The sequence below is a fragment of the Tamandua tetradactyla genome, chromosome 4, assembly GCF_023851605.1.
Source record: "Tamandua tetradactyla isolate mTamTet1 chromosome 4, mTamTet1.pri, whole genome shotgun sequence".
NCBI classification, from domain to species: domain Eukaryota; kingdom Metazoa; phylum Chordata; class Mammalia; order Pilosa; family Myrmecophagidae; genus Tamandua; species Tamandua tetradactyla.
The window spans coordinates 48,322,093-48,345,035 of NC_135330.1; the positions used below are offsets into that span (position 1 = coordinate 48,322,093).

General features: G+C 36.9%; 1 long non-coding RNA gene across 3 annotated transcripts; it reads right to left on the reverse strand.

Moving 5' to 3' along the window:
• Nucleotides 1–2,770: 2,770 nt before the first annotated feature.
• LOC143678935 (uncharacterized) lies at nt 2,771–22,526 on the reverse strand. 3 transcript variants are annotated; one of them, XR_013173487.1, is made up of 4 exons: nt 21,589–22,135; nt 19,375–19,457; nt 3,890–3,962; nt 2,771–3,105 (listed from the first exon to the last, which is right to left on the reverse strand). It is a non-coding gene; the product is annotated as an uncharacterized LOC143678935 (long non-coding RNA). The 3 variants fall into 3 exon arrangements; XR_013173486.1 differs by lacking the exons at nt 2,771–3,105; nt 21,589–22,135 and adding an exon at nt 22,160–22,526 and having other exon boundaries at nt 3,641–3,962; XR_013173485.1 differs by lacking the exon at nt 2,771–3,105 and having other exon boundaries at nt 3,641–3,962.
• Between the last annotated feature and the right edge of the window lie 417 nt (nt 22,527–22,943).

Sequence of the window (22,943 nt, forward strand, 5' to 3'; positions counted from 1 at the left end):
GCTCAAGAAGAGAAATTACCTTCTTAAAATCATAAAGCTATAAGTAGAAGTGAAATTTGAACCCAAGGATTTAGGTCTAAATTCCAGTTCCCCAAACTTAATCCTGTCCTCATACAGCAAAATAAAAAGAGAACCATACTAAAACCTATTAATTTCAACAGATCTCTATCTCTTAAAGACTTGTAGAAATTTTTGTATCCTCATTTTCTACACCTTCACTCCAGCCACTCAGGGACTGTTTGATGTGTTGACCATTACAACGTTAATTATAGAATCTCAACCATATTGACTCCTAAGCACAGCATTTTTTCTACAACTCTCTAACTGCCTTAAGTCTCTTCTGCCTTGCTTTTATAGCTTCCCATAATATGTGCCAGTAACATGTTTGACTTTAATTTCTACCAGTCCCAGAGATATGCCTCTCTGCTCAAGACAGGTTATGTTTCCCACTGTCTAAAACGTGGACCTGTGCTAACCTGGGCATTAGTTCACACTGCTTACCAAACCTGGCAAAATGGTTCTCTGTCCTTGTAGCCTTTCTAAATCTAAGCCTTTACCAAATTTCACTCCTTCTACACAGCACTGGTTGGCTTCCCTGTCCCTGAAGAAAACTTTTCTTCTCTTAGTTCTCACTGCACTGATAGTTCTTACGAAATGCTTTAGTACCCACAAAGCTCCTGGAGGTCAGTGGCTGACCAGTCTCTTGTCACTGCAGGTCTTCACTGTACATGCTCCCACAGCACTCTTTCCCCAATAGTCACAGCTTTCTCCTCACTGAGGACAGGGAGATATATGAGAAGCTATTTCCTCTTCCTAGAACATCCTCCCACCTCCACATATTTAACCATCTAGAAAATTCCTAGTTAGCCTTTTAGTCTCAGTTAAGATGCCACTTCCTTTATGAAATTCTCACTGAAATTTGTAAATGACTTGGGAGAGCCCTCTTATGAGTTCCAGTGGCATTTTGTTCATTATTTCTTCAGATAAATACCTGTCTTATTATACTGGTATTGCCTGCAGGCTTGTTTCCCCATTAAAGATTCTTCTTCACAGACATAATCATCTGTTCTTCCTCTATTGAATATGGTGTCCAGGACAAAACTTGATAATATTTCTTAAAAGAACTGAAAATCAAATATTTATGCACATAAATCTAAAGGCATTTAGAATTCTATGTATTTTTAAGCTTAATGAAATAAATACAAAATTAGACACTCAGAGGAAAAGTATTTATCAGGGAGGTTGGTCTTGGGGTATCATAGGCCTAGACTTAAGACCTATAGCAACTACAATGCAAAGTTGGAGAAAGACCAAATGACATTTTATTTAGATATTATGGTTCTTGGAGGAGTTGGAGCCTCATACTAAGTAAAGTCTTGTCTCCAACTATTATTTTCAGCTCTAGAGCAACTTACCCTTATATTAGGACTTTACTGAAAAATTTACTATTCCCTTAGTTCCACCAAACTCTCTTAAACCTCCATTCTTACACTACCTATTCCTTCTATCTGTGAGGACTGCCTCCTTCTCATCCTCACTGGTCAATCTCATATTTATCTTCCAATAGGCAGCAGCATTAGCATCATTTTTTGTGACAGGTTTTCTGATTCCATCTAGAGTTCACTTCATTTATGCTTCCAAAACCTGGCAGGCACAATTCCATTATCTCATTAACCTTGGGAAAGTAACTATTCATCTGTCTCTCGCTCTAGACGGTGATCTGCATAAAATAATGGGTTAATTTTTAAACTCTAACAATGCTTAGCGTGTTTCATGGTACAAAGTACATACTCATACAGAGAGAAAAAGTAGGAAAATGAAATGACACAAAGACCCTTTTGTAGCTCTAGCTCTGGATGAAAATGCATTCGTGCTGATTAGGAGATCTGAAAACAAGCAGCAAGGTGAAAGATATTTTCTTATTTCTGCTTACAAACAAGGTTGTGGAAACTGAGATGCTTCTGGAGCAAAGTTCCAGCATCCATGCTATAGCTTCCTGGGTGTCAAGAGTCAATGCTTAGACTGTAGCTGTGGAAATCTACTCTTCAGTGTCCTTATGGTTTGCAGGGCAGTTGCAGTGGAAGTGTGGCAATGTCTTAATTCCAGAGTTCTAATGTCTGCATCAGAGCTCCAGCAATTGTTTTTTAATTTACAGCTCAGAGGTAGTGGCTTCCTACTACTCAGAAATCACTCCTAGAGGCCAAGCCTAGAATCATCGCTTTTATCACTTCTAAAAAGTGTATAAGCACAAAATTTCCTGTATTAAAGTCCTTCTTGCTTAAAATGACTGGCACAGTTTCTGTTTCCCACAGTGTATCCTCATGGACACAGTAAGAGGGAATGAGAAAAGGAGAATGAGATTTATCTAACCCTTTTTCTTTTTCTCCTCTTGTTATATCCACTGATATCCAATCAAATCATAAGAATTTTTTTTCTAAAAATCTTCATATTCATTCATTTTAAATTATGATTAAAGGCCATAATGATTTACTATGGGTGGTTATGAAATCATATTTTCTATATATTTTTTAACAGGGGAGTTGTGTTCTTCTCTATCGAATATTTTTCCTGTGGTATTTACCTAATGTCTGATAGACTAGATAAATACCTCCAGTACCATGAACCAATCCCATAAATGTGTGAGACATTTTCAGTCTACCTATCATTTCAGGCCAAACTAATAAACAATGTTTCTCCAAAATTCATGTGCACAATTATGATTTAATGTAGGACATATTAACGATTAAATAAACTAATCCAAGTGGAGACGTTTTTGCAAATAAGCGGCAAAAGGAAAATCCCATTAGTAATTTAAAAGGGAAAGAACCTGGAGTAGAGAGACTGCAAGGTCACCATTCTTCCTTTGGCCTTTGATTAAACAGAAATGATATTTCAGAGGAGCTTGAATTCTTTGAAACACATCATAATATATAATTTGTTATTATCCTCATTTCAGGTAACTGTGAAGTTCAGCCTTTGCAGAAAATGAGTAGTTAATCATGTAAAGTTATTTAGGTTCAATTCTCTTAAAGGGATGAAAACTGTTGCTTAAGAAGCAGTTGTAGATACTTACCATTTTAAGCTGTACTTGTAAATGTTTCTGACCTGGAAGACAGAAACTGCTGATGGTTGCGGTTCTGAGTTAAATTTTAAGAATGTTTTCGAAAATCCCCTGTTGACTAAGAATCAGTTCACTGCAGCCCCAGAGACCTATCCTCTGGACATCCCCTTTGAACTGGTTTTTTGTTGTTTTTTTTCTCTCCAAAGAGGTTCATGTGGGGAATGAATCATTTTATGTTTTTTTCCTAAAAAGAAAGCACCTCCATGGACAACTTGAAAATTTCCAATAGCAATAAACTTGTAACGTTTTTCTCATTATTCAAAATCATTTCTAATGAGGAACCCATGAATAATGTGAACTATCTCGAATACAGGACTGTGGCCTGGAATAAGTAGATCTAATTTAATCTCCACTTCATAAACTCCCAGTGAGGTCTGGGAAAATTCTTCATTTCTGAAAGAAAGTGGCGATATTGTCCTAGGTCACTCTTGACAAGAATAGCATCAGATATAAAGGGAGCCCATACCAAACTGTGTAAAATCTTGGGGGGGGGGTTAATATTTGTGACTCCAATATTGGGATTTTTGTTTGGAATAATATTATTATAAAAGTTTACAAATTTACAGTTTTATAATAGAATACGGAAGGTAGTTTGTTGGAACTACAAATCTTTCCAAAGATGCAAGCTCATTTTTGACATGACTTTTTTTCTTTCATTTCTATCAGATTTCAAATTAGAGTAGCGACGTGATTCCTTGCAGCTTCTTTTTTCTCACAGGTTAAAGCAGAACACAACTGGGCACCAGCTGGGGAAAAAGCTCCACTTACTTCACCTTTTACTCGTCCAAACCAGGAAAATTCAGCCATCTCTAGCTGCATATGTACTGTTGTATCTGAAAGGCTATAGAAAAAAAGATGAGTTATTAGTCATTGTTTCACAGCTTTAACCATATATTAAAGAGTGATCTCTGTTCATCACCACGCTATAGATAAGATCATGACAGACGCTGGGCATAACATAGAAGTTCATTAAACTCATCTGTGTTATTTTAATGTGACAATTAATAAAAGAATTTATTCAGAAGTGAAAAACCTCTATCAAACACTAAACCAGAAAAAATGATTGAACAAAACACAAACTGCAACAATCTTAAGCAAACTGAAAATGAATGTGAAAAAAAGCAGAGAATATTGCAGCAAAATCACAAATAAAGAAAATACAAAAAGTGGGCAACTAGAACTTTAATTTTACTCATAAAATATTTTCTCTTTTAAAAAGTGCTAAAATATTTCAAATATCCAAGAAATTTTGAAGAATTAAAACTTTGAAGAATTAAAAAAGAAACATATATTCATCATCCAAATGAAACAAATGTTGATTTTTTCATATTTTTATGAGTCCATTTTAAAGGGAAAGATATTCAAGTACAGAAATTTTACTTTGCTCCACCTCCAGATATAAATACTACACTATAGCGTACATCTCCTCTACCGGTTATTTGCTACAATGAAAAATTCTGTGTTGCCTACTCCAAAACATAGTGAAGTATAACTATGGTCATCTATTCTCATGGACCTAAGAGAAGACTGAGAATTCAGCTAAGCTAAGTGGGCTCCAGAGAGAGGCTCTGCTGATCAGTTGGGAAGAAGCTGATGAAGTCTAGGCTTGGCTGAGGTTATCTTGGCTCTATTCTGTGTGTCTCCCCTAAGACTGGCAACTATCCCAGGCATTTCACTCTTTGCAATGGGAACACACAAGGAAGTAAAGAGAAATACCAAAGCCTCTTGAGGCCTAAGCTGGGGAACTGTCATACCACCATTTCCACCTCATGTTATTGGCTAAAGCCCGCCACACAGCAGAACCCAATATCAAGATGAAAAAAGTACAGCGTACATGAAGTGGAAGAAGTTACAAGTTACAAGTCAAAGTTGAAGTTACAAGTCAAAGGGTCTGTATACAGTGAAGGGTGAAAATGTGGTCTTCAAAATGCAGGAAAATTCAACCCCCATCTGCGTTTGTATGCTTTATCAGCTATGTCAATATTTATAAACAATATATTAGTGATTTCAGTATTTTTTATTTTTAAACTGTTTATTAAAATAATATAACATTATACTTAATTTTGCACAATTTGCCTTTTTAAAATCAATTTGTTTGCAAATATTATCTATGTTGACCTTATAAATGTAGATTACTCATTTTTATTCCATAATTTTCCCATATATAAATATTTTAATTTAATTTAATGTAGTTCTCCATTGTTAGGCATGTAAGTTAATCCTGATTTCATGTTATTATAAAAATTAATGTTATGAAGGTCTTACATATATCTCCTTATGTAAAAGTATGAGAATTCCTCTAAATTAACATATCTGAGACTTAGGGTAAGTGCTCCTTTTAAATTCTTTATCACTGTTGTCCAACAGAAATATAATGTAATCCCTAAAGGTCATTTTTAATTTCCTAGTACCCATGTAAAAAAAGTAAAAAAGAAACAACTCGTTAAATACATTAAACATAGCAAATGATATATTTTGTTTAATAGAATATATCCAAAATATTTTCATCTAAAAATGTAATCAACATAAAACTTGTTAATAAGATATTTTTTGTGCTTATTCTAAAAAAATGGACTATGTACTTTATACTTATAGCACTTCTTTGCTTGGCTCACCACATTTAAAGTTCTCAACAGCCAATGGCTAGCAGGGCAATGCAGTTCTAGATATTTGTAAATTACTTGCCCGTGTTGGTACCAATATATAAGTTCCAATATGTCCTTATCAACAGTTACTATTATCAAATACTTCTAATTTCTTACCCATCTGAAGGGTAAAGGACATTAGGGGAAAAACTGGGGAAATCTAAAGTCCATAGTTTATTTAATAATATTGCACCAATATTAATTTCTTAGTTTTGCTCTTTGGAACATGGTCAGGGAAAATTAAATATGAACTCTGTACTATCTTTGTAACTCTTCTATACTCTTCTGAAAGTCTAAAATTATATCAAAATAAGAAGTTTTTAGAAGTCACCCCTTAAGGAATCTGAATTTTATTTTCCCCTACAGATCACTAGGTTTACACTCAATCAGGCTTTCCAAAGCACAGGTTTTGATATATTAACAGAAAGTGTTGTTATTTAAACTACAATGTAGATTTAAAAGTTTGCTGAACCCAACAGTTACTGCATCTACAATTAAAGCTTGATCAAACCATTTCTGTATCAGTCAACACTAACTGTATGTAACAGTAAGTAACTTCCGGGAACTGAGGTTGATGCCTTTATGGTGAGTTCTTCATCTTTTCAGAGTCTTATCACCTTTTCTGTACCTCTGTAATAGCACTGATTTTATTCTGCCATGTCTTAAACATAATAGTACAGTTAGCATGTAGCACTTTCTCTATTGGGTAAATTAAACAAACAAACAAAAAATCTTTGCATTCTTTTCAATACTGTGCATTTGAGTGCTAAATCAAATGTTTTAAATTGAATAAATGATGATGGTAACATTCCAATCCCTAAGAATTTACTAGAGAAATTAACATAGTTTCAGGTGACCTTATACCTTACCATAAAATGTTGTCTGACCCCCACCCCCAAGATTTCCTCAGAACTCTTTAAAATTGCTTCCCAGTAACTAAATGTTAAAGCTAAAACAAAAAAACAAACAAAAAATGCCCTGCTCCAGTTGATGCCCTACTTAGAGTTAGTTAGAAATGGTGAGCCTCTTTTGGGCCACCTGGAAGCCACTGTGAGGAGTGGAGGAGGCCTCCTGTGAGGAAGTTGTGGTTTTACCTTGAGCTCTCTAGGTATGGATATCCACATCAGTGTCACTTTAAGACCTGAGATTCAGCTATAGAACTTTAAACCATTGCACATAAACCTGCTGCCTTTAAATGCTGCATATCATAGTCCATTCAGCCTCCATGTAACAAATACTCAATGTGAACTTAGCTAACTAATGAATAGTCAAGCAGATCTCCTCATAAGAAAAGCTTCAGAGATTCAAAAATTGAATACTTTTCAGAATAAACCTTTTATGGTTTATTCCTAATACAAGTCGAAGTGATACCCCATCCTGAAGTAGCTTTTCTTTATCCATCTCAGTGGCCAATTAAAATAGACAGGGAATGGATGTTTAATTGTAAAACCGTCCAGGAGGTCTACAGAAGTCTTCATCAATGAAGAGCAGATGAAAAGGTTAATTCAGAAAGAGACAAATGGCAGGAATTTACAAGTCAATTTTCATTTAATTCATAATTGTGTCTATGGCTTGCAATGGATTTTTCAGCCTGAATTTTCAAGGTTAAGATTTTCAGTTGCATTTTCACTACAGCTGAAGAGACAAATTCCCAAGCATTAATTCACGCATTTATAATTTCTGTCTTCAGCCATAGCTTTATTTTCAAGAGCTATGCTTCAGCTTGAGTTTACTACTTGAGCATTCAACTGAGGTTTCTACTCTGAAGCCCCAACACCTAGTAAACAATGTTCAAATGGAGGTGAGAGAGCGTGGATATCTCTTGATCGAGGCAGCCTATGACTAATTGTGGTCACTACCTTTTCATAATAGCATTTCCCAAATGCTGTTTAGAGCCACTTATGTAGGCAAAGAGAAAATGGCCTAAGTTGTCTGCATCATGGGAAAGAATGTGAGAAACCGTCAGTTGGAACACTTCCCTCACATCAGATGTCACTGGGGAAGTTCAAGACTGAGACTGAGAAGGAGAATTGACCCTGAAGATACAACATCCTATTAACTACCGACATCTCATACATGTACCTTTGAAGATGACTGCAGGGAAATTTGATCTCAGTTTATAGTACAGGAAGGTCAGAGGGTAGTTCTTCTAGAGTAACCCACCACTACTTCTATAGCAGGATTTTCTTGGCTTGCTCAGAGCCAAGGCTTTGCCAAAGATGTAAGGGAATGCCCTGGAAAGATTTTATTTTACTTAAGTTTAATACTCATTTATGAATATATTAACAACTGCTCATACTTAAAGACACCATTTTAACTAATCAGAGGCTAAAAGTATTCCAGACATTCATTGCTGAGCCATTAAACCATCTCCTATCACTTTTAGTTCAAGGATATGTCTCAGGGACAAAGGTTTCTGAAGTTTTACTCTTATGATTAATAAATAATGTGAAAGAAGGAATAATTCCAGTTGTGGGGATTATGCTACCTCTATAACAATCAGTTAATTGGTTAAATTAATACCTCTTAGGGTGGATACCTATGGGCAATGGAGTCAGAGTATGTTAGTGTCATCCTAGCTCTGTCCCGATGGAAGAAATGACCCAGGGAATGAAAATGTAGTAGAATGGACAGCAATTGGACATAAATTTGACAAACATGCTAACTGTGTAAACTAAGGCAAGTCACTTAACCTCTTGAAGCTGTATTTGGAGATTAAGATAGCCCCTCCTTGCATAAAACTGCTCCTCCTATAAAGCATAGGTTAGTTCTCCATATATGTCATATCTCATTAAGTTTGTGACCTTTAGCAGATTTTTAAAACAATCTCTGACATTAGTTTTCTCATGGAAAATATAAGAATATTTCACGATGCTGTCGGGACATTTTACATATGTGAAAAATGTTTTTTTGGGGGGATGGGGGCGTGCATGGTCCAGGAATCGAACCTGGGTCCCCCGCATGAAAGGCAGTCATTCCAACCACTGAACTACCCATGCACACTGTTTTTTATGCTCTATAGATCTATAAGTCATAATTACTTTAGTTAAATTTTTTAACCTACTTATCTCTCTGGTGAAGGTCTTTTGAGGTATTTTACTAGAAGCATGACATATTGGAGGTGAAACCTAAATGGAGTATCTTAAAATGTTTCACAACCGATAACTAAAGGAAACATGGAGAAAACACATACAGCATTCAGATTCATGTCTGCCTGTCAGTATTTATGATAAATATAGGAACATATGATTGTATAAGCAAAAACGCGTGAGAATTTGATTGAATTCAGATATTCTCCCATCACTGTGTTTCATATATATCACGTGGAAAACAATCAACCCGTTGATTCCTAGAAATGGCCCCTCTGGTATGAACTAAACTAATATGCAGGGCATCCTGCCTAGCTTATTGCATATCTTTCTCATCTGTTTTTTTTTTTTTTTTTTTTTGAACCTATTTCCTGCACTGCAAAGAAACTGACAGAGGATACTCATGAAATAGCTTTTAATTTTTCTGTCCAGATGTGTTAACAGCTGAACGTCAGAAAACCCCTAGATTTCATAGAACTAAATTTTACTGTTTTTCTAATGGAAACCCCCACTAGAGGTTGGGTTCTCATAAATCACCTTGGAATAGTGTTATTAAAATTGACTTCATACTTGTTTTCCAGATTACTACCATCAAAGTGTCCTGATATTCTCACTTTTGCACAGTGTGGTCCTACTAAGTGATCTTGAATGCTAATGCACTCTAAAATTTGTAAAATATACTCAAAATAATTGCAAAGGAGATAAGTTTGAAGCCCAAAAATAGAGTGACTTTTGATCAGGGATATTCAATAAGGAATGCAACTCACCAGGCAAATCCATAAAACCTCATAAGATCATAAGGCATTGAATCATACTTAAAATTAGGTAAGTTCTGAAGAGACCTAAGGCCCAGGCCCCTCCTCCATGTTGAGAATAAGTTACTGGACGTAGCTTCCTACAATGACAAGGACAGAAATTAAAACCTTAATTTAGGAATCTCCTGGGGACATGGAGGTGGAAGAATATATAGCACTAAAACTTCCCTCCCATGTGGCCTACAGGTACAACAATTGAGGAATGGAAGGGGGAACTGTGGTATATATATACAGCAAACTACTGAGCCACTGCAAGAAAAAATAAAGTTGTGAGGCATGCAACCGGGTGAATGAAACTTAAGGGCAATTATGTTGAATGAGATGTCAGAAATGCAAAGACAAAAATTATCATGCTTCATTCATATGCAATAACTATAATATACAAACTCAGACAACTAAAGTCAAGTTGGGGCCTATTGCAAAGGGTCCTAGATTGTAAGCTCTTATAGCGGTCACATCCATCCTGGAGTGTTGAATGTTATTTCTAAATTCTGAGATACTGAGCCATTTGTGTATAACCTGGTCATTCCCATAAACTTTTGTTATTTATGTGATACCTGAGACTCAAAGTTAGAGGTCTGAAGCTATGAAAGTCAGCATTACTCCATACAGCAACAGTTTAAAAAGTTGAAAAAGTGAACAGTCTTTGACTAGAGATATGAATGAAGCTGATCTGGATAGGACTAAGGTAAGTAAGAATACAGGGTAAAGGATGATGTAGTTCATATTTAAATCTTCAATTTCTGTGTGAGACAAGGGGAGAAATGTTTATTTGGTGCAAAATTTATCATTTGGGTGGTGCATTGTCTAATTTAACTTGTATGATCAGTTTATTTGAACATCATAATTACTTAGAATCTTGAAAAGAGCATGAGATCTTGTTGGTTTGTACAGATTAGTGTTATTCCCTATATATTCCAGAGTAATTTAGGCAGAGAATAAAAAATTATTTGCAAAGTCCCCTTGGGGCCCTGGGGAGAAAGGATAACATATTGAATTTCTTCAACTGAGAAATTCCTGATATTCTTGCAAGCAGTGGGGACAACCAATTCAATAGGCTGAGCCTTCAGTCTTGAGGTTTGACCCTATATTCCTGCAAAAGAGAAGCTAGGCCTACTTATAACTTTGCCTAAGAGTCACTCCCAGAGAACCTCTTTCGTTACTCAGATGTGGCCTCTCTCTTTAAGCCAGCTAAGAAGGTGAATTCACTGCCCTGCTTCCTAAACAAGATATGACTCCCATGGGTATAAATCTCCCTGGCAATGCAGGACCCAGCATCATGGAATTGAGAAAGCCTTCTTGACCAAAAGGAAGAAAAGAGAAATGAGACAAAATAAAGTTTCAGTGGTTGAGAGCTTTTAAACAGAGTTGAGAGTTTTTCCTGAAGGTTATTCTCATGCATTATATAGATATTCCTTTTTAGTTTATGGGGTATTGGAGTGGCTAGAGGAAAGTACCTGAAACTGTTGGCACTGCATTCCAGTAACATTGATTCTTAAAGACAATTGTATAAATATATAGCTTTAACAATATAACTGGGTGATTATGAAACTGCTGTCTGATGCCCCTTTCATCTAGGGTATGGGCACATGAGTAAAAAAATAATAATAATAAGGAAAAATAAATAGATAAATAAGCAGGGGATAAGTGGTAAAAAAAAAACTTGAGTAGATTGGAAATACTAGTGATCAATGAGAGGAATGGGATGCATGAGTTTTTTCTTGTTTCTTTTTATTTCTGTTTCTGGAGTAATGTAAATGTTCTAAAAATGACCATGGTGGTGAATACACAACTATGTGATGATATTGTGAGCCATGGATTATATACTGCAGATAGACTGTTTGTGTGTGAAGACTTCTCAATAAAAAATATTTTTAAAATACTCCCCTCCCTTGATTATGTTGATAACAAAACTCCAAACCCCTGTGTCATTCAACCCTGCTGAACACACCCTTTTCCTAAACATTATAAGCCCTTGCACTCCCCCACCCTTTGCAGAACATTAACTTCCATTTTCCATGGCTGGCAGCCACCATGGTAGATCCCCTCCTGTTTGTAAGTCCTAATTGATATTTATGCCTAACTTTGTACCTGAGAGATCCTTACGTCTTTGAGCTACAGACATAAGCCCTCCAAGACCTTAGTTGGAATAATTAATGAGCCAGCCAGGATACCAAAGAGCAACTGGCCATATCAGGCACAAGTCTTGGAAAGGGAGAATCTATGGGGGAAATCCCAAGTTGACGTCTATGTGGAGAGAGGTGACTACCGTCCTAGCGTTAGTACTCCTGCAGCAGACTGTGGGACAGTTAGATTTTGTAAGAAAAAGGAGAGCTGTCAGGCTGCTGTAGCCATCCCATGGGCCCTGTGAAGAGCCCATTTTCAGCCACAGAAAAGGTCCTGGCTGCTAAAGCAGTGATTCACTACCTAAAAGAAGAACTGAAGTTAGAAAAGGACTTGCATATAGTCCGAACAGATTTGAAAGACTCATTGAATGAGAAACTGCATTATGTAGATGGGAATTTAGAAATATTGGCATGCCAGTATGCTAGAGTAAGAGGGTATAGACTGCCCAAGGGATAAGTGAGGCATATCCTGACTTCCCCTGGCAGGAACCCTAAAACATAGGATCCTGTTGGTTTCTCTTCAGATGATGATAAGCCCCAGTCAGACTAGGATATTGAAAATGATGAAAGGAAGCTTATTCATCCTCTTATCTAATAAGAAGTTAAGGCAGAACATATTCAGTACCCACACCTTCCAATGAGGAAGAGTGCTGCTATTGCTACAGCAGCCCCCGCACCCCCTCCTTACCAAAAGAGCTTAGTTACCATATGGGACTAAACTACCACTGAATTATGTGAAATTGGGAAGCAAAGGGTAAAGTAAAAAAGTAAAAGGGTAAAGTAAAATGCAGAGGTTCTATAGGTTCCTTGCCTCTTTACTATAAAGAATTAGCACTCAATTATGTCATTATCACTTTGTTTTAAATTTAACTGTTTTTTTTTTAGTATTCCCTTACATAAGGCCAGTCAACCTGCTTTTGCTTTCACCTGGGAGAGAGAACAAAGAACTTTCACTGTGCTCTCACAGGGCTATTTACATAGCCTGACCTTCTGCCACAGCCTCTAGCAAAGGATTTGGCCAAGTGAAAAAGTCAATTTCACTATATTGATGATGTCATATTAACTAGTCATTCTCTCACAGAACTAAAAGAAACCTCAGGCTCATTGATGTCTCACCTTGAGAGTCCAGAATGGGCAATTAATCATGACAAACTGCAATATGTTGGCTGCCCTGTATAATTCTTAAGTGTTGCATAGTTGGATAAGACAAAAATTGTTCTTTCTGCAGTAATTGATAAGGTAAAATGTTTCCTATGCCACATAAGCCAAAACAACTAATGGGCTTGTTGGGTTGCTGAGGTATTAGAAACCCTTTGTTCCTCATTTAGCCCAAATGCTAAAACCTTTGTACATGCTAATTAGAAAAGGCTGCCAGTACCAATAGTTAGCATATCTTCTGCCCATTAGTAGACCCAACAGTGTACCAACCAGATCCAGGTATGATACCTGTGCCTTCTATAGTGGACATTTCAATAGCTATTTCAGGTGCAACAACTTTAGCTGTTGAATCTTCCATATAGGACACTGGTCTGAGAATCTCATGCATTTCTGCACTCAGAGGGCTGGTACTAAAAATGCTGCACTATAGCAGGTAGGCTTTCCATTTGGTCAGGGTGCTCAGTCAGCATCCTAGCAAACACCTCCAATAGTGGTAACTCATTCCCACAATTGACTCCAATGTTGGGTTTGCACTGACTTATCATCTTCTGGTGCTACTGGCCTTCCTGAGACTGTGAACCTTGCAAATTGGCATATAGACACAATGTCTGTCCTGTGGTCAATGTAGTCTGCTGCGTGGGTGTGGACTGTGGAGACCCAGGGCCCAGGCCCCTCCTCCGTATTGAGAATAAATTACTGAATGTAGCCACCTACAATGACAGAAATTAAGGTATCAAGGCTCCTGAGGGGTTGGTGTTGGAAGAACGTATAGCATTAAAACCCGCCTCCCTTGACCACTGTTGATAACAAAACTCCAAACTCTTGTGTCACGAGATCCTGCTGAACACATCCTTGTCTTAAACCTTTATGAGACCTTGCGCTCCCCACACCCCCTTTGCAGAACACTAGCTTCCATTTACATGACCAGCCACCACTGTGGAAGAGTCTTTCCTGTTCATAAGTTCGAATTAGAATTCACATCTAATTTCATGCCTGGGATGTCCTCTGGTCTTCGGGCTGCCCTGACCCAAGCCCTCCAAGAGCTGGGTTGGAACAAGGTCTTAATGCACTGTTGAAAAAACTACAGTTTCATACACCGATGAAAATTTCTATGAGGTGAAGTGCACGGCCAGTCAAAATGATAAGTTATAGGAGACGTGGCCTTTGAAACAAAAGCAATTGAACAAAGGGGGGGGGGGGTAGAAAACTAGAAACTAACATTTTAGCTATAGAAGAGAAATTGCCAGAGGAAAGCTTTGGTTATCAGCTGTGGGCTCCACACCTGTGAGATAAGCCATGAGCCAGATTTCAATTTGGGGAAGGCATAGAGACAAAGAAGAAGCACAGCAAGAGAGACCTCAGAACCACCCAAGAGGAGGAAAACTTGATCTGTGTGGGAAAGTTTCTCTCTGCGCTTACTGAGAAAGTCTTCACGGTGCACTGTGCTCAATACACTTCAGGTAATGGCACCTCCAAGCACTGACAACTTTATTTAGTCCTTCAAGGCAGCAATTTTGAGAAGTAGTTTAGGACAGTGGAACAAGCATGAATTTGAAAAATCATGAATAGTCTTCAAGGATTATGGTAAAGATTAGATCAAGTCTATATCTAAAATGGTTTTAAATCTATTTCAGTTTTATTATTAGTTGTTATTATTACCTTTACTAGCAGTATAAAATTACTTCTATTCCAAATCTGATGGAAAAAATTGGTATTGGTGTTACCTGGGGTCATATTTATTTTAATCACTGGTATGTGAAACAAATGAAAAATTGGCATAAAGTGTTCTGCCTATGTGAGTATAGCATGATGTCTTCTGATAAGCAACCTTGCTTTAATTCACTGTACTTCCCTGAATTTCTCCTTTTCCAGATCACAGCACTAAAGCATCACTACATGAAATCTGTCTTTTCAAAGTGATTTTCATTTTCAGATATATGCATATAGCAAGGCTTCTTTTATTTGGTCAAATTATTGCAAACATAATTGTTATTTACTACAATGAAAAGAATGGGAAACTGGTGTATATATCAAAAATGAGTTTCCTGATCTACCCGTGACACAACCAAATTTGAGAGTTACCATTTGATAAAAGTACACTAATAAAGCAAACAGTACTTCCTTAACCATGTTCAGGGTTTTGGATTTTGAAAAGTGTGGCTAAGAATAAGAGGTTTAAAATTACTCTCCCAAGGGCTGCCCCTGACTGACAGTGATGCATTAGTTGACTCCAGACTAACTGACCATCAGTGAGGCAATTTGTCAGCTTTTGTCTTTCTTTTCAAACCTCAAATGCCATCACTCTAGAGACAAGGTCTAACATGTCAACACAAATTCAGATCCTTTGATGATCAGTATAATCATTATATCATATTCATCAATAAATTGTAGTTAAATCAGCATAATAGTGCCCTGAGGTTCAAAATAGTAATTGAATGTATGAATGAAGAATAAAACATTTGTTATAAATGAGTTGCTGTGAACATGTAATGTCACAGCATGAAGGAGGTTAGGAATAGGTAACAGTTACATCAACGTAAAGATGATACATACAAGAGAAGTATGTTCACTAAATTTAAGAGTATCACCAAGCTTGGAGGCTCTCTATTCATATATTTACTACTCTAGAACTCTCCAGACATCAGATAATGAAGAACAATGATCCCTGAGAGACAGGAAACAAATGAAATGAGCCTTACAATTGCATAGTTTATTACCTAGGGAAAGAGTCCAGGCTACAACATAGAGTGGGAGAACGAGACAGAGCCTGGCAGTCCCCCTGAGCTGAGGAGACAAAGATCCAGCTCAGGAGACTAAAGCAGATAAGGTAATCAAGAAAGAATAACAGAGGAAAAAGAGCTGCAGAGAAAGAGCCCTAGAGTTCTGCACAGGGTTTCACTTCAGTGTTTCACTGAGTAATGATAAATGCATGTGTGTGATGAAACTACAGGTGGTCAAGGAAAGAAACACATGGAAGAATCAGAGGAAAGCTTAAAAACAAGACCTGAAATCAGCACCCTATTTCCACGTAACATAACATCTCCCAGAAAAAAAAACTCACAAAAATATCTATAGTAATACCAAAATCTAGCACCCTCAAAAGATCTAATAAAAAATAACCAGGTAAGCAGAAAAATACAATCACAACAAAGAGGAAAATCAATCAATTGCAATTCCTCAGAAATGATAAAGATAACAGAATTAATAGATAAGGACATTAAATAGTTATTACAAGTGCATTGCATTTGATAACAGATGGTGGTGATAGTAGAGCAACATTTTCAATGTAATTAATAACACTCAAAAGTGGTTAAAATGGGAAATTTTATGTTTTATATATGCTGCCACAATAAAAGTTTTAAAAATAGTTGACTATTTGATATAGTACTATCGAATATAAAATGGTATAAACAACGATTTGATCTATTGTGGTATGGTATTAGTTCCCCAACTGCTAATGCAGTGTCTGGGCTTAACAGCAGGGAATATATTGGCCCAAAGTTTTGAGGCCAGAAATCCAAAATACATGCATCAGCAGTTTAATACTTTCCCCCTAACAACTGGGAGTTCTGGAGCTGGTTGCTGGTGATCTTTCAGGTTCTTTGGATTTTCTGCCACATGGCAATGTCCTATCCTTTTTCTTCCAGGTTCCATTTGACTCCAGACTTCTAGCTTTCCTTTGTGGCTTCTCTTCCTTCAGTGTCCAATTTCCTTTGCTTATAAGGATGTCAGCCATATTGAATTAAGACCTGCCCTCATTCAATTTGGGCACATCTTAATTAATAGCAACTCCTAAGGTCCTATTTACAAATGGGTCCACACTTATAGGACCAGGGGTTGGAACCTGAACATGCCTTTTATGGGGGACGTTATTCAATCCCCTAAGTCAATCTACTAATTATTCCATTTTTGTATGGTTTCACACAATCCCCTACCCTTATGATCATGTAATTATTAGATTATGTACCATATTAATTTGGCAATATTCAACAATGTTTGTACTACAGAAATGACAATTTCATATAGGTCAACCTAATTGACATAATATAGATTTGCATGTAATGAATTATTTAAACCACACTATCTATATATGTGTTAATCATAATTGCTCCCACTCAAACCCACTTCAAGACTGAAGTACTCATTCCCCCACCTTAAGATTGCAAATTGACACTTTGCAGCTAAGAGCCTTCTGGAAATAACTCTCAGCTGAAGATCACACCCTTTCTTCAGGTCGGGGGGTGGGGCAGCCTGCATAACAGAACTAGTAGATAAAAGATTAAAAGGAACAGTCCCCTTTCATCAACATGGGTAAATTCTGAAAGACAGTTTTAACTCCAGTAATACCACAGAATAGGCAGATACCTTTATTGTGACTAAAGCTCAACCCATCTTCTCCATCTGTCCAATCTTACTTTCCTCAGTCCCAAGTAGGTGCTGATCCCAAAAATAATGCCTAATGAATTTCTTGCATGCAAATCTTCTTCTCAGAGTCTGTTTCCTGGGGAACCCAAACTTTGACAGCTATCTTATCTTCTTGTAGCAATGTAAAAAAGAATTAACAACTGCAGAAGGAACAGAGCCAATGTGTAAGGAATAGTATAACTAATTCTATAAAATCTTGGTTCTATTTTAAAAGGATGAAACATACATGTGACAGCTTGGCATTGTGTACCACAGAAAAACATGTTCTTAATCTGAATCCATTCCTGTGAGTGTGAACCCATTGCAAACAGAACCTTTTGATGAGGTTGCTTCAGTTAAGATGTGGTCTAACTAAATCAGAGTGGGTCTTAATTCTTTTCTGGGGTCCTTATAGAAAGGTTGCAATGATAATGCCATGGCAAGCAAGGAATCTGAAGTCAGTGGAGCCAGGAAGACAAAAGAAAAGAGACTGCCATAAAAAGTTTTTAATCATCATGAATTTAGACCGCACATTTATTTATAACAACTTTCAAGCCTATTTTTCTAATACTTCCCTTTTCAAAGTTTCATACACAAAATTCCACAAGTGCTATTTGTCCTAATTTTATCACTGTGAGGAAAACAAAGTCAGGTAATACTTTTCCCATTTTATACAGTGAGATAAAACCAATTTGTAATTATGTAACTCGCCCAGGATCGCACAGCTATTGAACCAAAACATTCTCTGTTGGATAGCTCCATCCTTTGTTTCAAGTGACTTGAAGATGAAACCCCCAAGGAAGGAATATAGTATATGTGTCTCTTTTCTTTTCTGAAAAGAAAATTAGAAGCAGAGCTCCAAGACATGCAACTCTAATTTTATAGATTAACAAAAAATTCTTAGCTGGGATGTAAAATGTCTCATCACTGAGACCAGAAAAAAAAGCAAAGTGGAGAAAATTGCTTTAGATAGGAGATAATGAAAGAGGAGCTAAGGGAAATGAAAAGTCTTTTCCCAATAAGATAAGGGCTGGTACTGCCAGGCCTCCGGAGACCTTCAGGGCGTGAAGTAACAACTATGAGAAGACATCACTGAATTAAACCATTAGTAAAGAGAAGAAAGCTGACTTCCCAAGACAGAGTTGCTCTTCAGTTCAGAGAATAGAAATAGACAGGGCTTGAACATAGAGTAGGGAAGAATTTCTGTCCTCTGTTAACCACCATGTATTAGCTCAGTGATCTTAGGTAAGTTATTTAATTTCCTCAAGCTTCCAATCCTTACCTAAAATTGGAGTACTTTTATAAATCTCATAAATTTGCTTTAAAGATTAAATGATATAACCTTCCTAATCAAACTACTCAATAAGATTAATTTTCACAGTAGCTAGGTGGGACTTTATAAGTAAAAATGAATTGCAAAAATCAGATACATCAGGCTTGGGTCCTGTTTCAGTTTCATGGTTGCTAAAGCAAATGCCATGCAATGGATTGGCTTAAGCAATGGGAATTTATTGGCTTATGGTTCTCAGGCTAGGAAAAGCCTAAATCATGGCATAATCAAGGCTATGCTTTCTCCCCAAAGATAGTGGCACTCTGGGGCTGGCTGCTAGTGATCCTTGGTCCTTGGTCCCTTTGTCACATAGCAATATACATGGTGGCCTCTCCTTGGTTCTGTTGATTTTCAGCTTCTTGCTTCATGTGACTTTCTCTCATCTGCCAGAATTTCATTCCTCATATAAGTGACTCCAATAAGAAGATTAACAGCCGTCCTGATTGAGGTGGGACACAACTTGACTGAAGGAACTTCATCAAAAGGTTCTACTTACAATGGTTTCACATCCACAGGAGTGGATTTAGATGAAGAACACATTTTTCTGCTGTAGATAGCACCAAACGACCATAGGTCCTTAGCATGTGGATAGAACAGTAAACTTAGCAATACACTCAAATGGACTTTCCTGTAAACTTTCCTTGGCTCTTCCTATACATTTGCTCCATTTAAGGTTGACTACTTACTCTTTTCCCGTTTTTGAAGACACTGCAAGTGGTATCATAGTGAATGAGTAGCCTTTCTTTCAAAACAGGAACGGTGTCATTTCCTGTCAAAGATATAAAACAGCAGTGCTCACACATATGCCTTCCAGAGGCTGAAAACAAAAATCAACTCGGTTTGGAATCTCACAATCTATCATATTTTCACTGAATCTATAATAATTCAGAATACTATTTCTGAGTAGAACATAGCAGGCAGTAGCAGGCCATTGCTCCTGTTGCAATAACTAGGGGAAAAAATTACCAAATAATTGTACTTTAAAAATATTAGTGAGTGATGGAAGCAAAGAGGACTAAGTAAACTAAAATTCAGTGGTGGAAAATCCTCTACAGGTGTGCCAAGAACACTGGTCATTTTCTTCCCTGGAAACGTGTCACCCACAGGCACAGGCTGAAAGTCAGGTTTAGACTAGACAGAGAAAGCTACACAGGGCATCGCTTTCAATGACCACATGAGCTGACACGACAGATGAGACTCTAGAGGACCCCTAAACACACAGCTACTTTTCTACATAGGACATTTGCTTAGTATTGATGCTGCACAGGAGACTGGGGTCTCCCCGAGACAAGCAGAATACAACCGCCACAGCTCTGCTATCCTAGCTTTGGGGAAGATGCCAATAATTCACAATTGCTGAAGAAAATAATTGCATCCTGCAAGTACAGTAGTCAATGAGAAACATAGCAGTGCAGGAACCATGGCAAAGCAGTGAGACAGAACAGAGGTTAATGCCCGGCCTCTTTCCTCCCATCCCCAAATTTCCTTTTTGTTTTTCCTCTTCAGCTAAACCCAACCAGAACCCAGAGAGCAAGTGAGCCAGTCCTCTTCAGCATGCATAATTCTAGGGATCAGAGTAAGGGTGAAAAAGGAGAGCAGAATGTAGAGTAATCGGCAGAGACATGACATTGGAGCACAAAGAAGCTGGTGCTGGAGATGTAAATGGGAAGTCATCAACTCCTAGATGATATTTTAAATAGTAAGGATGGTATAGAACATAAATAGAAAAGTGGATCAAGGACACAACTGTAGGGCATTCTCGGGGGCAGCTAATAAAGGGGACTGAGAATCGAGCCTCTAAGGACAATGTAGTATTAAAAATACATAAGCAAGGAATTGTTTCAAGAAAGACCAAATCCTCTATATCAAATACTGCTGAGAAGGCAAATACGATGAGGACAGAATATTGGAAGTTGGGTTTGACAAGGTGAAAGTTACTAATCATCTTTATAAGAATACTTTAAGTGAACTGGTGGAGTGTTTTGAGGATGGAGAATATTTATAGATACATACATGTCATTGGGATGATCCAGTAATGATGAAGAAAACGTTGATTCAAAAGAAAGAGCATAAATGTAGGAACGGAGTATTGAAGTTTAATTGAGGTAAGAGGATAGAGAGTATAGTTCTTAGGAGCAGATATATATCCTCCATTATAATAAAACAAAAGATAGATGATGGGAATAGCTGCAGGAAGGTTGATGGATTTGTTGTTGAGAAATTGAAATAGCCATATCTATTTTCTCAATAGTTCCAAAACAAACTCTATATTGTGGCTTAAAAGTCTCTACATCTAGACTAATCACTTAGTGGAAACTCTTCCATAGATTTTAAAGCATCATTATTTATATAATCTTTCCTTTCCTTTAAATCAAAATGGAATTCATTCCCTCTTCCCAAAATTTACTCCATTCCCAAACATTCTATTTCTCTTAGCACAATGAACTACTATTTTCTAGTCACTAGGACTCAAAATCTTCTTTCATTCTTTCTTCTCCTTAAAAAGTATTATCAATGGAAATATTTTATTTTATGCATGCTTGTGCTATAAAAACAACAATTTCTTTAATAAGGATTTTTTAAAAGTCTTATCAATTCCATTCTGGAAAGCTTTCTGCCATATATTTCAATTTTTTCTATTCCTCCTGGAAATAATCATCATATATTCCTGCCCTGTTTTAGTAGCATACTAACTTGTTTCCTCTTGTTCCCACTGCTTCTGCATTCCCTTCAATACACCCTGGAGAACAACTACAAATGAATCTTTCAGCATCATTGTTTTTTTCTTTATTAATTAAAGAAAAAAAGAAATTAACACAACATTTAGAAATCATTCCATTCTACATATGCAATCAGTAATTCTTAACAGCATCATTGATTTTAACATAATATTTTCTTACTTCTGCTAGTTTCTTGGAGGTGGAAATGTGACATTCTATCCAAAGTCAGCACCACTTACTCTGGAAACAAACTCTTCTTCCAAGTTAGATAAATCTCTGTGTCTTCCTCTCAATAGGATATAATCACTCTCAGGTGTCTTTTCTTGTAGAAAGAGAATCCTTTTATCTAACATTCTTTGATATTGTCATCTTCATATAACATAAAGTTACATACATAGTAAGAGTTACTAAATGCTTGGAGAATCAGTGTTGTAGTTTTGTAAATCTTTCAGAAGGTTGACTGATAACATTGAAGATTACTCAATTTTCTTTAACAGTGCTCAGTTTAAAAAATGAAGAGTGTGTTATTTCAACATTTGTAACTGGTTTGGAGAAGCCTCCCTTATTTGAAATGTGGAATTCACATCTGTTCTAGTTCGCTAGCTGCCAGAATGCGATATACCAGAAACGGAGTGTCTTTTAAAAAGGGGAATTTAATAAGTTGCTCATTTACAGTTCTAAGGCCATGAAAATGTTCCAATTAAAGCCAGTCTATAGAAATGTCCAATATAAGGCATCCAGGGAAAGATACCTTGATTTAAGATGGCCGATGAAGTTCAGGATTTCTCTCTCAAGTGGAAAGGCACATGGCAAACACGACCAGGGTTTCTCTCTCATCTGGAAAGGCACATGGTGAGCACAGAGTCATCTTCTAACTTCCTCTCTAGCTCCCCGGGAGGCATTTTCCTTCTTCATCTCCGAAAGTCACTGGTTGGTGAACTCTCTGCTTCATGGTCCTGTTGCATTCTCTGCTCTTTCAGAATCTCATGGCTTTCTCTCTTGCTGTTCTCTAGCTTTTTCAAAATGCTTTTTCTTTTAAAGGATTGTAGTAAAACCAATCAAGACTCTCCTGGAATGGGCAGAGACACATCTTTACTCACACTTGATTAAGTCATAAAAATCTCCATGGAGATAAGCTAATTGAAGTTTCCAACATACAGTACTGAAGAGGGATTAGGAGAAACCATTGCTCCCACAAGGTTGATTAGGATTAAAACATGGCTTTTCTAGGGTGCATAAACCTTTTCAAACCAGCACAGCATCCACACATTTCAGTGCTCAAAAATATACTGAATTTTTTACTATTAGAAAATATTATAGTTTTTTCTACTGAACTCTTTACTATCACATAGAAACTAATTTCAATTTCAGTTTTCCTGAACTAGGTTTCAACAGGGACATGTCTCATTCTAATTTTTTAAAAATCATGTAAAAAGTTTATTTAGAAAAAATTCACTTTGCTGCTAAAGTATGACTGAAAGAAGACTGTGGATTCTATCAGAACTTGGAAGACAGAGTCCTCAGAGCCTGAAGTT